Genomic DNA, 14,458 nt, shown 5'->3' with positions numbered 1-14,458 from the left:
GTGTAATAAAAAAGATTCTGTGAAAGTCTCATAAATTTTATTCAGTGGTATATGAGGAGTTGCAGAAAAGAGATGGGAGTCTTCAAGTGATGCTGACATAAAATAATACACCCCAATCATTATAAACTCTGCCTTTCAAGCGGAGATGTAAAACTACCTGTTTAATAGTTTTATCAAAGTTGCAAACTTTGAAATGCGCCTGATACAATTAATGCCTAAATGCGTATTTATCTCTCTTATGAAAGGATGTGATGGAATTACTAATCAACCATTAATTGTAAGTTTTAAAGAAGATGGGCTAATAGGGCGAGCGATATTCCTTTAGTGCAACAAATATGAAGGTGAAAAATGAAACCTCAATTATAACAAAATTTTCTTTGATATTTCATCTGACATAAAAGTATACTTGATATAAAATCTCAACAATTTGCAAAAATCTAACAAAGAGTGAAATCATTTGCCCATGCATAGAATAGCATACACACAATGAAGAGGGCAAAAGGGATCATTTTCTCATAATAATTATAATTACCTATAAAACAGTCATAACCCCTCCAATTTAATTTAAAATTTCGCCAAATGACGTTTCATGTATCGACAGGTGAAATATAAATCTTTATGCGCTACAAATGTACAACAGTGCAATTTTTAATTTAAAAAAATGACTATGTACTGTAAACGTGTGAAAAACCATCTTCGCTAGTCAAGGGTTTACGATTCGCTCCACCCGAGTAGATTTTGGATCGGAAACCCTTGGCTAGCGAAGATGGCGAAAAAGTGACATTCTCCAAGAAGTATGTTTTATCTAAATATTATAGCTGTATATTTTTAAGGATCATCCGAAAACATATAATTTTTGCATATTTATTGGAATATACGAAATAGTTTTTATCTGCAGAGTTTTACTGGTTTCATGCAAATAGCGAGCTCACAATAGAACCTGTCTGCAAACTTTTCTAATAACCCTAATATATTTCTAATCAAATGAGGAATAACGTCTAATGAAAACACTAAATGTGAGTGTCCAAAAAAGGTAGGTATACATGTTCTGATAGAGCTCTTTATGGATATAAGGCCTCGACGGAGATTACGCAAGTTAGTTACTGGTTTGAGTTTGGAATGGGTTTTTTCTGGGGCAGAATTGTCTGAATTAAAAATAATATTAATTACAAATTCTGATTTTATTTCTGTGATTTTTTTTTTTTTTTTTTTTTTTGAACAATAATTCCAACATGTACATTGTTGAGATCAACCATTGAACTGTTCAACTGTTGTGCGCATCAAATAAGTTAATGAGAGCAAAAGTTAATTAAATTTGATTTTCGATTGTAAAAATGAAATTATTTTCGCAATAATTAAATTGATATCTTGAAATAATTCTTATGTATCATATTTTCATGTAAGTTAGGTTAATTAGTTGAATTTGATTTGTCGGGTTACATTTGTTGAAAAACTTTATTACCATCTGAATCATGAAACCACGCCCCCAGCATGGTGTAGAACAGCAATAGTCACCATTAGTTATGCACGTAGCATCGTCTCTGAAACTGGGGGACAGGCGGAGAAAAAGTGACAACTTACCTGAAAATCTTTGACCAAAAAAAGGAAACTTGTCCAAACTCGATATCATCTTTCATGCTGATGGTGGTGTGGTGGTGGTGGTGGTGGTGGGGGAGGGGGGGTTAGGGGGAAGTTTCCAAGAATTTTCTTTTAAATAATATTCGCATCGGAGGATTTGCAACAAAATGTGGGGAGTGGGCCGCTAAGTCGATGAACTTTTACTATATACTATATTAGCAGTTAAAAATAGGGCACCCCCCCCGATACATGCTACGTGCCTGTTGCCCTCAACTACATGTAATATTTATGCAATATTGCGACAGAGACGGTTATAAGGGTTTGTACGGTTAACGCATTGGCTCGATTAGTAGAGGCCTGGACAGACAAGACATCCCAGGTTCAATCCCAAGCACAAACGGATTTCTGTTACATTTGATGTCCAATGTTGTGATTGGGTATTCTTTATCGGGTAAATGTGATTACCCCCCCCACCCCACCCCACCCAACCCCCGGCTCCGGAACTACCCTACATGTTTTAGCACTCCTTAAGAAATGAGGTCACATCTATCTCTGGAGGGGTACAGTTTTATATTGTGTGATACACTGATTCCTTGGGTTAGTGGCTTAATTCCTTGGCTCGATTGATAGAGTATTGGACTGGCATGTTAGAGATTAATTCTGGGTCCAATCCCAAGTGGAGGCACAAATCGTTTTGTTACAACATGTACAATATCTTCAATGAGCTCCATATTTCATCCCTGCAAACGTGCTTGGAATCTTCTATATTTCGGTGTTCAGTAAATTATAATACACGAGGAATCATCAGTACATGTCACTCTGGCAAGACTACAACAAGACTACCAATTAGATAGATTAAATAAGTCGATTAGATAAATTATTCACGGAAGTAAACATAGCTAGAGAGTAATGTTTATTGACTAGCATGTTATGACTTGTAAACAGGAGATTATTTCGTTTCAGTTTTCACCATTTTGCAAAACTACCTGAACATCTTTCTGGAGTACTCATTCAAACTTCTTCAATCAGTTATTTATGTCCCCGGGGCCCGTTTCATCAAGGTCGACGCCAAGTCGTAGCGCCACGCCGGCGTAAAGTCGGGACTAGCACAAAGATTTGCATTTCATTAAACAGCGTATCCTAACACCTTAGGCCAAATTTTTACGTCTACTCATGGGTAGGTGGAAGTTCGGGCGTGTACATAAAATAAAGCGACTTTACTGATCTGAAAACAATTTAGCCATTCCTTAAGAAGAATTACAGTAAATTCTAAGAATTTAAGTCTTTTTAATACAAACGATGCATTATTTAACTTCACAAACTATGAATATTTGGGGGAGCGGAAATGGGGGGGGGGGGTTACACCCATTTAGGGAAGTAGTTGACATGCAGTATTTACATAACTTTAAAAAATTTCTTCATAAAAGATTGTCTTATTAGGGATTCATTTTTACACCATGTCTTAAGTTTTGATAATCCTGCATTTATACACATTTGATTGTTGTATTTTGAGTACGAGGTATTGTTTATACATTTTGTGTCATTCACTGAAAAGAAACCTATTAAAATGTTTATTTTGAAAAAAAAAAACTATTTTCCCTAACATTTTTTTTAAAAAGGAAGCACAGTTATCTTCTTTAGGTTTGGTTAATATCTATATTCAAAAAAATATTTTTTTTTAACTCATCGTAAAACCAAGTAGGCTTTTTAAAAACTTTATCGTGCTCGAAAACTCCATTTCTTATTTACTCCACGTCCACATGCGTGGATCTCGGGGGGGGGGGGGGGGAATGGAGAGTGTCCAGTCCTCTTCGCCGCAATTTGCGGAGTTATATATTCAGGTATACAAATCAAGAGTAAAGAAAGTAAAAAAATGCAAATGACCTTGGACCCCTGTTAAAAAGTTAAGTTAGTAGGAAGAACCATATATTTATCAAGTTTAAGAATTGAAGGGAAGGACGAAGGGAACACCCCCTCCCCCCCCCCCCCCCCCGAGATTTTCAGTTTTGGGAAAGAAAATTACGATGTTTAGCTTGTCAACAAGTTTCTCAGATGGAATTTTTGTTTACTGATGACCTACCCTCCCCACTCCCTTGAAAAAAAAAAATCGCGGAACCGCCTGCGCCCAGTAAAAAGTTGTTAACGTTCAAAAGACGAAAAAGATTCCGGTTGATTTCGTAAATATACTTGACTTTTGATGAAACGGGCCCCTAATCAGTAATGGTGTTTCCACTTTCAATTAAATATCATAATGATTGTTTTTTTTTAAATAAAAAACTTTTTAGAAATACTTACATACGTAGTTTCAAGAGAAGTGAGCATTATAAATTACAAGGAAAAGACCATACAGCAGTATTCTGTTTTCTGTAGAATGTTTTTGAAACTGGTTATAACCTAGAAGATTTAAAATGGGCCAAGAGAGACCTGTAGCGGCACATATTTTTGCCTTTGAATATATTGTCGCTGGCGACATTATATAAAGAATTGAGCTTTGGCACATATTGTCGCCCACCGGTACAAATTGTCGCCCAGGGATAAAATATACCTGCACACACTGTCGCCGGCGACAAAGTGTGCAGACCCTTGTGACACATATTGCCGTCCTGAACATCAGAGTTTGCATGATGATAATCGCTGATTGCAATTAAAATTATTTTTACTACTTATCAATTAATTGAAAATTCATTGCACACAACGTAGCCTGCTGCGTCATTGTGCAAAATTGTAACTGCTCACGATGTCACTCGTTCAGCAGAAGAAAAATAAGGCATAACTATTATATCAGCACATTATGTCAACGACAATATGTGCCAATGAACGACACTATATGTCACTTTAAAGGATGAACCTTCATAACATTGCGATTTCGCCCGCTTACATTAGTTAATAGCTCTAAGCATGGGCTTCTCCATTACGGCTTTGTAGGTCATTGTTTTATTTGAATAAGACGGGGCTTAAATTAGTGTGTGTTAGAGATGATCTTAGTTTTATTAACGAAATTCAGGTCATAACCTTAAATTCATTTGCAACTTATTGTGTCAAAACCCTGTATTGCAAATGTTTTTTTTTCACATGCAACAGTATCTTGTTCGGTCCTAGTGAATCAGCAAAACATATGGTGGAACTCTTTATCAGACTCATTCAATGTTCACCTAGAAGCTGAACTACATGTATTCGGTCAACCAGAAGATGAACATACTTCTTGGACGACCAACACTTATCCTGTCTGAAGGGAAGGAGATTGAGTTTGAAAAATTCAGTGCTCAAATGTTGTCACATCCAGTGCACTCTACAACAAGCTGCAAGCAAGAATTTGTCAACGAAGAGTCCAACCCCCTTGTCTGGCTAACCTTTACTATAAAATCGTGTTCTATAATAAGTGTTATTTTCTGCTTGTTGCATTTTTTGGTATTTTTTCTTTCGTATTTTAATTATTTAAGGGAGCCGACTGGGGTTTATTGTGTGAAAACTACTATAGAGAAACTCTTTAATTTTATTCCATATGTACCTTACATTGACTTAAGTATATATGCCAAGTTTAGTGAAAATCTACTGTCTGGTAATTTTGTAGGGACCATCTCAAAATACAGGTACATTTACTATAGGATTATACATGTATAGGGAAATACCATTTTTTCGCACTTCGGAGCAAATTATACAAATGCTACTATAGACTTTTTGCCAAATTATATTATTTGATGGATAATACTATATTGTACATTTTATGCAAGAAACACAAAATTCTACCTTCTGGTTTTCAGAGGGAACATCTCAAAATGCATGATATATTCCTGTTTTTCTGGAGTACAACAAAACATGACCTGTAGATACCACAGATTTACATAAAAAATGATAAAAATGATTGTGAAATTCTCAATTTACTATGCTTAAAATTTCAAGAGCATCTATTTTATAAGTAAATATGCCTTATTTTACCATGCTGCGCGAAGTATTGCGCAATGAAAACCCCAGTCGGCCCCCTTAAAACGCAGAGGGAGGGGGGTGTGTCTCTCTCTTTATAGCGTGATTAATTTATAATTTATTATGGTGCAATTGCCTTGCTAAAAAATCTCTGTTACAGAGAGAATCAAAGATGAATGAAACGAGTTATATTTGAAATGATAAATTTACTGGAAATTTTAAATTAAAATGTACACATTATGAATATAGAATGGAATCTGTAAAAAAAAATGTTCTTGGGGAACTGAAATCTTGCTGACTTCGCCTCGGGAAATAGGCTTGCTCTTAGGAGTACATGTATATCTTAATACTATTGTCGTCTTAAATGATTGATTAAAGGGAACATTAAGTATATTCGAATATGATAATGAAAATATCCGCAAATGCTTTTGTTCAACCTCCTCTTTTTCAAGAAGTGTGATTGCACTGGTCTGTAAAATTATTTCAAAGTCCTTGCAAGTAATCTATACTTCTATTTTAATGATGTGCACTGTTTACGCCTCAAAAACACGTGGAATTTATGGAAATGCTGTTTATAATCTTGTAAGTCGTGCCTCAGCGTGTGGACGCTACGTCCGTCCTGCAAAATGTAGGTTTTAGACTTGTAAGACAAACCTTACCGTGTGTACCGGCCCTAACATCGACTGCTACCGACACACGTTCCTGGGATAATTTTTTTTTAAAGAAGACAAATTTGGAGTAATATTAAATTCAAATCCGTAAATAATAACTCCAATCTTTAATTAAAAAAGTTTTAAAACTAAAGTTGTTACAAATAAAAACATATCAAAGGGAGGTTGTATTGAAATAGGTCGGCCAAATGGCTGAGGGTGGAGTGGGGGGATGTATATCGAGTCATATGTTTTGGAGGGTGCGTATCATTACCGCTACATTTTCAAAATTTTCATCACTGCTGCATACTCATTACCACTACAAAAAAGATAACATTACCGCTACATTACCTCTACATTGCCTCGTTCATTAGCCAGCGGTTTTTTTATGTACATATTGATTAAAAGTACAACAAACACGTGTATAATACCTTTTTTTCTGCTCACCACGAGGGAAGTGAATATTAGACTTTGAGCAGATTTTTTTTCACTTTTTTATATAAAATCTATTTTATGTAATAAAACATTTTAGAAAGTATTAAAACAGAGAAATTGTTCACGGATAAAACACGCGGTCTTCACAGAATTGATAGATCTTTGAAGGCCATTTGCTTGACGTAGGCCTACTGCTGTCTGGAAATCTCGTCATTTTCTTTGAATTTCGTTGATGAAAGGTAATAAATATACATGTATCGAAAATTATTAAAATCAAACAGCAATTCACATAACTTGTCGTGTTGACGTGCTACACGCACTTTTGAAGAACTTCTTGAGACTATTGTTAACAGATACAGTACACTCCGGATACAAAGTAAAACAGGTGCCAGGGACGAACAATTTTGATCCGTCATTATACCGCATAAACGAAAAAAGTGACATCTTTGATTTTAGTATCCATGGACATCATATTATATAAATACTGCATGTATATAGTTATATAAATGTTACCCTCTACTACATGAAGTATTTATTATATCATTCTATATTATATTATTCTGAATGTTTTATACAAATACAAATAAAGATGAAGCGCTCGCGCATAGATTGTGTGTGTGTGTGTGGGGGGGGGGGGGGGAGGGGGTGATATCATCCGTCCTCAAGCAATGTTGATTGTTGTTAAATTCTATCTGGAAGGCGCAGTTTCATCATTCAGAGGATAACGGTGTTTTTTAACAAATGTTTCTCGACGAATCAAATTCCAGTAATTTACATGAAAGTATAATACACCAAAGTAACGATGTTGTATTTCAGGGCCCTCAGATACTCACTCTTGCTAAAATCTATAGTAATTATATAGGACAACGCTACTAGCTGGACTAACAAGCTCACTTCATAAGGCCACAGTAAATTAATGCTTTGTTTTACGTCTCCGGGCGAGCAGTTTTTTCCTGAATATTAAAATCCAGTAAAACTGAAAACAGAACTTCCCAGAAATACAAATAAATTGAGAAGTAATACTTCCTTTAAAGAGAAGTGACTGATGCTATCAAAACAAAGGATGCATTAATTAGTTTTAAGCTCTACTTTTCGATTTTATGTGATAGAAAGATCTTATGCAATGGTAGTGTCCGTCATTTGTAAGTCTGGACTTTCCACTGTCTGATCTACTTGTATTTTTTCAAATTGCTTCTCCTCTTACAGTTTTGCCCGATTTAAATAAAACTTGGAATACAAGTAGAGTACGCTAAGATACACTCAGTTCTTTGTTTCACTTTTTTATTTCAGTTAATGGTGTTGCCATGGTCACAAAAAAAAAAGAATTCCTCTGAAGTTCAAAAATGCAATACGATTGTGATACATATATTATAGGTATAACACCATGATTGCCTGACGTCACGTGCATCAGGCAGTATAAGGATTAATATTTCAGGGATCCGAAACTAAGCGATCATTCTTAATGAACTAGATTTTGTGCAAGCTGATTTACATTGGAATTTGTTACCTGCATTTAAACAAATACAGTTTGCAGGAGAAAGAATCATATACCTGATGCAAAATAATGATGTGTTTAAACCCTTCAGTTTTTTGCATGCACATGTTTATTCTTTGCGTTTCTTTGTACGGACATGTCCGTATAACATTTTTTCTGCGTTTCTAAACTACTGGATCAGTCCGTTTGCCTTCTTCGAAAGGGGTGACACAATCATTTCGCGCCAAAAGTCACGTAAATTATCTTCGCACCTTTTTCTTGGGTTGTTCTATTGAATGGGTGTGATAACTTCTATGGAAATAAGTAAATTATAAATGTTCATTCTTTTAACACGATTCTTAAGCTCCAGATTTTTTATTAACAGTAAATTTTATCTCATTTGTTAAGAGAACACATTGTATATGGACAGGCAACACTAAAGCAAAGGATTTGCTGATTATTCTTACTATTTATCCTATAAGTGGACTAGTCTAATCATAAACAAACTCCCTCCACCTAGTAATGGGACATCCCTTCTTGATTCAGTCTGTTTTCCACCTAGCCTTTCTTTTCAGTATATCATTTATTTATAATGTACGTTACAAGGTTAGGTTTTTAAGAAAGCTTAGAAAGTCAGCGAGTAGCATATTATTTCATGCTTTGTGATGAACAAGGATTTCCTTTTAATACAGTGACAAGAGTGTAGGTCAGTGCCCTTAGAGGAATAGGCTTCACTCCACGACATCATGATCTGCACTGGTTTTCATTTCATAAAAAACAGGTTATTATAATTATGAGAAAGCCAAGGTCCTGAAATCGGTTGAAAAGAAAAACTTAACAATTTCAAAACTGTATATAAAGATGTATTTTAAACTCAATTATAATACATGTACACGTATATGGTAAGACCATCACCGCCTGAGTTTTGTCCGGGGGGGGGGGGGGGGTTGTTGTTAGTATCTTGTTTTGTGCTAGCTATAAAGTGTACAGGTCATTTAGTTTGATTTCTAGAGCAGCATTGAAGCATTTTTGTCTCAAGCACTTCAAGACAACTTTCCCAGTTAAAACTGTTCATAATTTACTTCATCGTCGAGTGTACATGAGGCGCGCTCTCTAGTAAGAGAGTACATGTAATATGAATTTCTTAAGAATCATCTATTTTTCTCAGAATTATCAGTGGCGGATCCAGGAATTTCATAACGAGAGGGCGCAGTAGAAGGCAGGGGGTCTGGGGGCTGTATTGAAACCCCAGTGAGTCCAGGGCAAAGCCCTGATGGGGGTTCGGGGGCGAAGCTCCCGGAAGCTGACGAATTCTTACAAATAAGAGGTGTTTTTTCCTTGATTTTAGCATAATGAACACATAAGTTCTACATACAAAAAATTCAAACGGGGGTGGGGGGCGCACGCCAGGCGCGCCGGTGCTGGATCCGCCTTTGATTATAATCTACGCTAATAAATGACCAAATAGTGGCATGTCTTAGATATTCGTTAATCTGTTGTATTTGGTTATGACATTTGAGAAAGTCAATTGTACATCTTGTGTAATGAAGTATCGCAACTATGTCACTCCTTGATGACGGAAAAATCTTGCATATACGTTCCATAGATATTGATTGATTAGTCAGGCAAGCTTTTTGAAAAGCTATTACTTGTACACATTAAAATTGCACTACTCAACGTTGTAGTGGTTATCTACATCGATAAAATTTCTTAGATACCACTGGGTTATGATCTTGATGAATGCATTCTATAGAACACATTGTCAAAGAGGAAGGACAACAATTTAATACCCAGTCTTCAGATAATGCGTTCATTCGTTGAACTTTATGCTTTTTTTTTTTTGAGGGGGGGGGGGGGTTGGCACTGAAACTCGTGCTTAATTATCATTTTTTTTTTTTCAATTTTCATTTTGAATAAATAATTAATGAATTATTAATAGGGAATAAAATCAAGACACTTCAACTCCTGTAGCATGAAAATTGAATTTAGTGAAAAGAGGTTTTGTGGATTTATGAACTCCGCAATGTGCTCTCCACAGAAGAAAGAAATAATCAAGATAAATTGGTTTCTTAAGTATTTCCAAAATTTCTTTAATGGGGTGTGCTCCAAAGCCCTGATTCAATCACACCTGTATCCAACCTTATTAATAATATATTATTTTTCTTAACCCCTTCCATCAATATCATGCAAAGCGGGAATTATGAGAAAAGGGGAGGATTCTCATATAAGTACCCAAAACGTGGAGCGGGGGAGGGGGTGCATCACATTTTCACCGATTCTTTTGTTGAACGTAGGACGGTAGCAGGGACCCAGATAGCAAGACTACATCGGGCCAACGTTGGTTGATTGTTGGTAGGTTGGTATAGTGTTGGCGTTGGGCGGTAAATGTTGGCCCAACATTGGCCCAACCAATGATATGTTGGCGTGAAAGCTGGTCCATCGGTGTTGGGTATGCGATGTTGGGCCAATGTTGGTCCATTGTAGTAAATGTTGGCATGAAACATGACCATTATATGTTGGGCATTTGATGTTGGCCCAACGTAGGTCCAACCAAGTAGATGTTGGCTTAAAACAAAGCCACTGTGTGTCGGGATGTGATGTTGGCCCAACATAGGGCCAACCAAGTAATGTTGACATGAAACACATGAAATGTGTGTTGGGCATGTAATGTTGGTCCAATGTTGGCCCAACGTAGTAAATTTTGATTACAATGAGGTATTGATATGGCTTTCAACGTTGGCCCAGCGTTGGTTCAACGGAGTGAATATTGGGATAAAAACAGCTTTCATTAACATACATGTTGGTGATCTGTTAATTACACATATTAAATTTGTATCTTTTAGAACCACTTACATGTAAGCTTCTTTCAATAGAGATAGCTCATCTTTCGTTAAAATATTGTGAACGAGGGATTATCTTAATAGCCCATTTATTAATAATTTTCAGTGTATGTGTTAATAAAAACGAGAACCTTATTTATGAAAATAAAGATTTTTAATACTGATTTATGTTTGTAATTTGTGTCCGAGACCTTTGCAAATACATGTAGAAGTTTTAATTATTCTGCACAGTATATAATTTTGTAGATTCTATATTTAGCATCATGGAACTTAAAGTGCTGAATTTTAGAGCTCCAAATAATTAGGTCAGTGGTGAAATCCACTGGCTCGGCAGGTGACTGGCCGGTTTCCTAGGTAACTGGCATCCTAATCAGCTCTGTTTCCTAAACTCGGAGTGGTCACATCTTATCACTTGCAACACTTGAACAAAGCATATACATGTGCTTGTCCGTTTTGAATCGCAAGAAAGAGAAAATGGATTGTTTTAGCCCTTGAAATGTAAGTATAGTCGTTTTAATTGTGATTGATTGAATTTTATCTCTGTGAAAGTTTAACTTGAGAAAAGTTTGTAAAATTGAACAAGTTATTCAAGAATTGCAATTTTCAAAATATGCATGTATATTTACTAGTAATCTGGTTAAGTTATAACTTATAAGTATATAGTAAGTGTCATCATTTTTGAACGGATTAAACTGATATATTTTTTTATATCGTTTATAGTATCTAGTGGGGAGAAAACCCTTTGTGTTACAAGACCATTGATGTTTGGAATTAATGGACAGTGAGTGATTTATCTCAATTATCAGTGTGAGATACATGGATTTTACAGACAAAGAAACAATAACATGAACAGGAAAAAAGGAGTGAATGGTTCAGAAGTAATATGGGCAGGAGAACATTCCAAAGTTTCACAAATTTGAACACGGGGACTTTTATTCTAGAGGAATATTATATAGTGACTGAAGCGATATGGGATAGACGTAAAAACATTTATTTAAGGAACAAGCTAATTTACAATGCTGGATTTATTCAATCAATTGTGTTTTACTCATAATTATGGAAATAAAAAGGTTACAGGAATTCATATTGTTGAACTAAAATAATTCAATCGCCGATCATTTGCCAACATGTTTATAGAACGTAGGGCCAACGTTTGTCCAACATTCATTTTTAGCTTTAAAACAACACTGAACCAACATTGGACCAACAGGAAGTTAAACGTTGGGCCATTGTTGGGCCAATGCCAGATAACCAACCATCAAATGTTGGCCCAACGTCGAGCCAACTTGTTGGTTGAACGTAGGGCCGATGAGCAAGATGATGTTGGGCCAACGCATAAAACTGACAGAGGGCCAACGTAATTTTCACCGTTGGGCTTGCGTTGGCCCAACGTAAGTTTGCTATCTGGGGAGAGTGTGGCTAATTTTGGTCAAAATTTGAGGCATGTTACCGGATATTGTTACCGGATATTGCATATGCAAACAATGAATTTTTAGCTCACCTGAGCCGAAGGCTCAAGTGAGCTTTTCTGATCACATTTTGTCTGTAGTCCGTCTGTCCGTCTGTCCGTCTGTCTGTCCGTCTGTAAACTTTTCACATTTTCGACTTCTTCTCAAGAACCACTGGGCCAATTTCAACCAAACTTGCCACAAAGTATCCTTGGGTAAAGGGGATTCAAGTTTGTTCAAATGAAGGGCCACGCCCTCTTCCAAGGGGAGATAATTAAGAATTCGTGAAAAATTAATGGCATCATTAAAAAATCTTCTTCTCAAGAACCACTGTGCTTGAAAACATGAAACTTATGTGGAAGCATTCTCAGGTAGTGTAGATTCAAATTTGTTCAAATCATGACCCCCGGGGGTAGGGTGGGGCCGCAATGGGCGATCAAAGTTTTACATAGGAAATATACAGGAAAAATCCTTAAAAATCTTCTTCTCAAGAACAGCAAAGCCATACTTGGTCATATTTATATGGTAGCATCCTCAGATAGTGTACATTCAAGTTTGTTCAAATCATGACCCCCGGGGGTCGGGTGGGGCCACAATGGGCCATCAAAGTTTTACATAGGAATATATAGGAAAATCTTCAAAAATCTTCTTCTCAAGAACAGCCAAGCCATGATTGGTCATATTTACTTGGAAGCATCCTCAGGTAGTGTAGATTCAAGTTTGTTCAAATCATGACCCCCGGGGGTAGGGTGGGGCCACAATGGGCGATCAAAGTTTTACATAGGAACACATAGGAAAAATCTTTAAAAATCTTCTTCTCAAGAACAGCCAAGCCATGATTGGTCATATTTACATGGAAGCATCCTCAGGTAGTGTAGATTCAAATTTGTTCAAATCATGACCCCCGGGGGTCGGGTGGGGCCACAATGGGCGATCAAAGTTTTACATAGGAACACATAGGAAAAATCTTTAAAAATCTTCTTCTCAAGAACAGCAAAGCCATGATTGGTCATATTTACATGGAAGCATCCTCTGATAGTGTAGATTCAAATTTATTCAACTCATGACCCCCGGGGGTCGGGTGGGGCCACAATGGGCGATCAAAGTTTTACATAGGAACACATAGTAAAAATTCTAAAAAAATAACAATTTGTTAAGAATAGCAAAGCCATGATTGGTCATATTTATATGGTAGCATCCTCAGATAGTGTACATACAAATTTGTTCGAATCATGACCCCCGGGGGTCGGGTGGGGCCACAATGGGCGATCAAAGTTTTACATTGGAACACATAGTAAAAATCTTTAAAAAAACTATTTGTTAAGAATAGCAAAGCCATGATTGGTCATATTCATATGGAAGCATTCTTAGATAGTGTACATTCAAGTTTGTTCAAACATGACCCCTGGGGGTCGGGTGGGGCCACAATGGGTGATCAAAGTTTTACATAGGAATACATAGGTTAAATCTTTAAAAATCTTCTACTCAAGAACAGCAAAGCCATGATTGGTCATATTTAAATGGAAGCATCCTCAGATAATGTAGATTCAAATTTGTTCAATTCCTGACACCCCCCCCCCCCCAATCACTTTTATATTTAAACTTTTCAACCTTTCAAGATTGAAGTGATTTCTGCTTTTTCCTAGCCATAGTGCTCAGGTGAGCGATGTGGCCCCTGGGCCTCTTGTTTAAGCTTGGTTACAAGTTCTAAAAAACTTTTGACCGACACAATCAAACATACATATATATTTGATAAAATGAATACGAATTTACTTAATTAATTCATTTATGTAATGAGAATATTTTAGCACATTAATGAATACGGGCTAGGCTAGTGGACCAAATAATAAAATAATAAAATAGACTGAGATTTGAAATATAAATAGTGAATACAGCCTATCTCTTTACATATTTTCAAATTTGATTTAAAAAAAAAAGATGAAAAAGTGATTGCAAAATAAAAAACCACCTGACCAGAAGGCCCACTTTAATCTTAACAAATAATTTCATTAATAAGTCGACTAATTCTGAACAATATTTGCATATATAATATACTGTTACATAGACAGAGATGTGTGTCATGTACAACCAAGTACAAATTCAAATTACTTA

Source organism: Saccostrea echinata, unplaced genomic scaffold (genome assembly GCF_033153115.1).
Source record: "Saccostrea echinata isolate AGI-Se365-2 ecotype Australia unplaced genomic scaffold, CSIRO_AGI_Sech_v1 ptg000025l, whole genome shotgun sequence".
In the NCBI taxonomy this organism is placed as follows: Eukaryota; Metazoa; Mollusca; class Bivalvia; order Ostreida; family Ostreidae; genus Saccostrea; species Saccostrea echinata.
The sequence above is the reverse complement of the archived record's forward strand: the minus strand, read 5'-3'. Positions refer to the sequence as shown.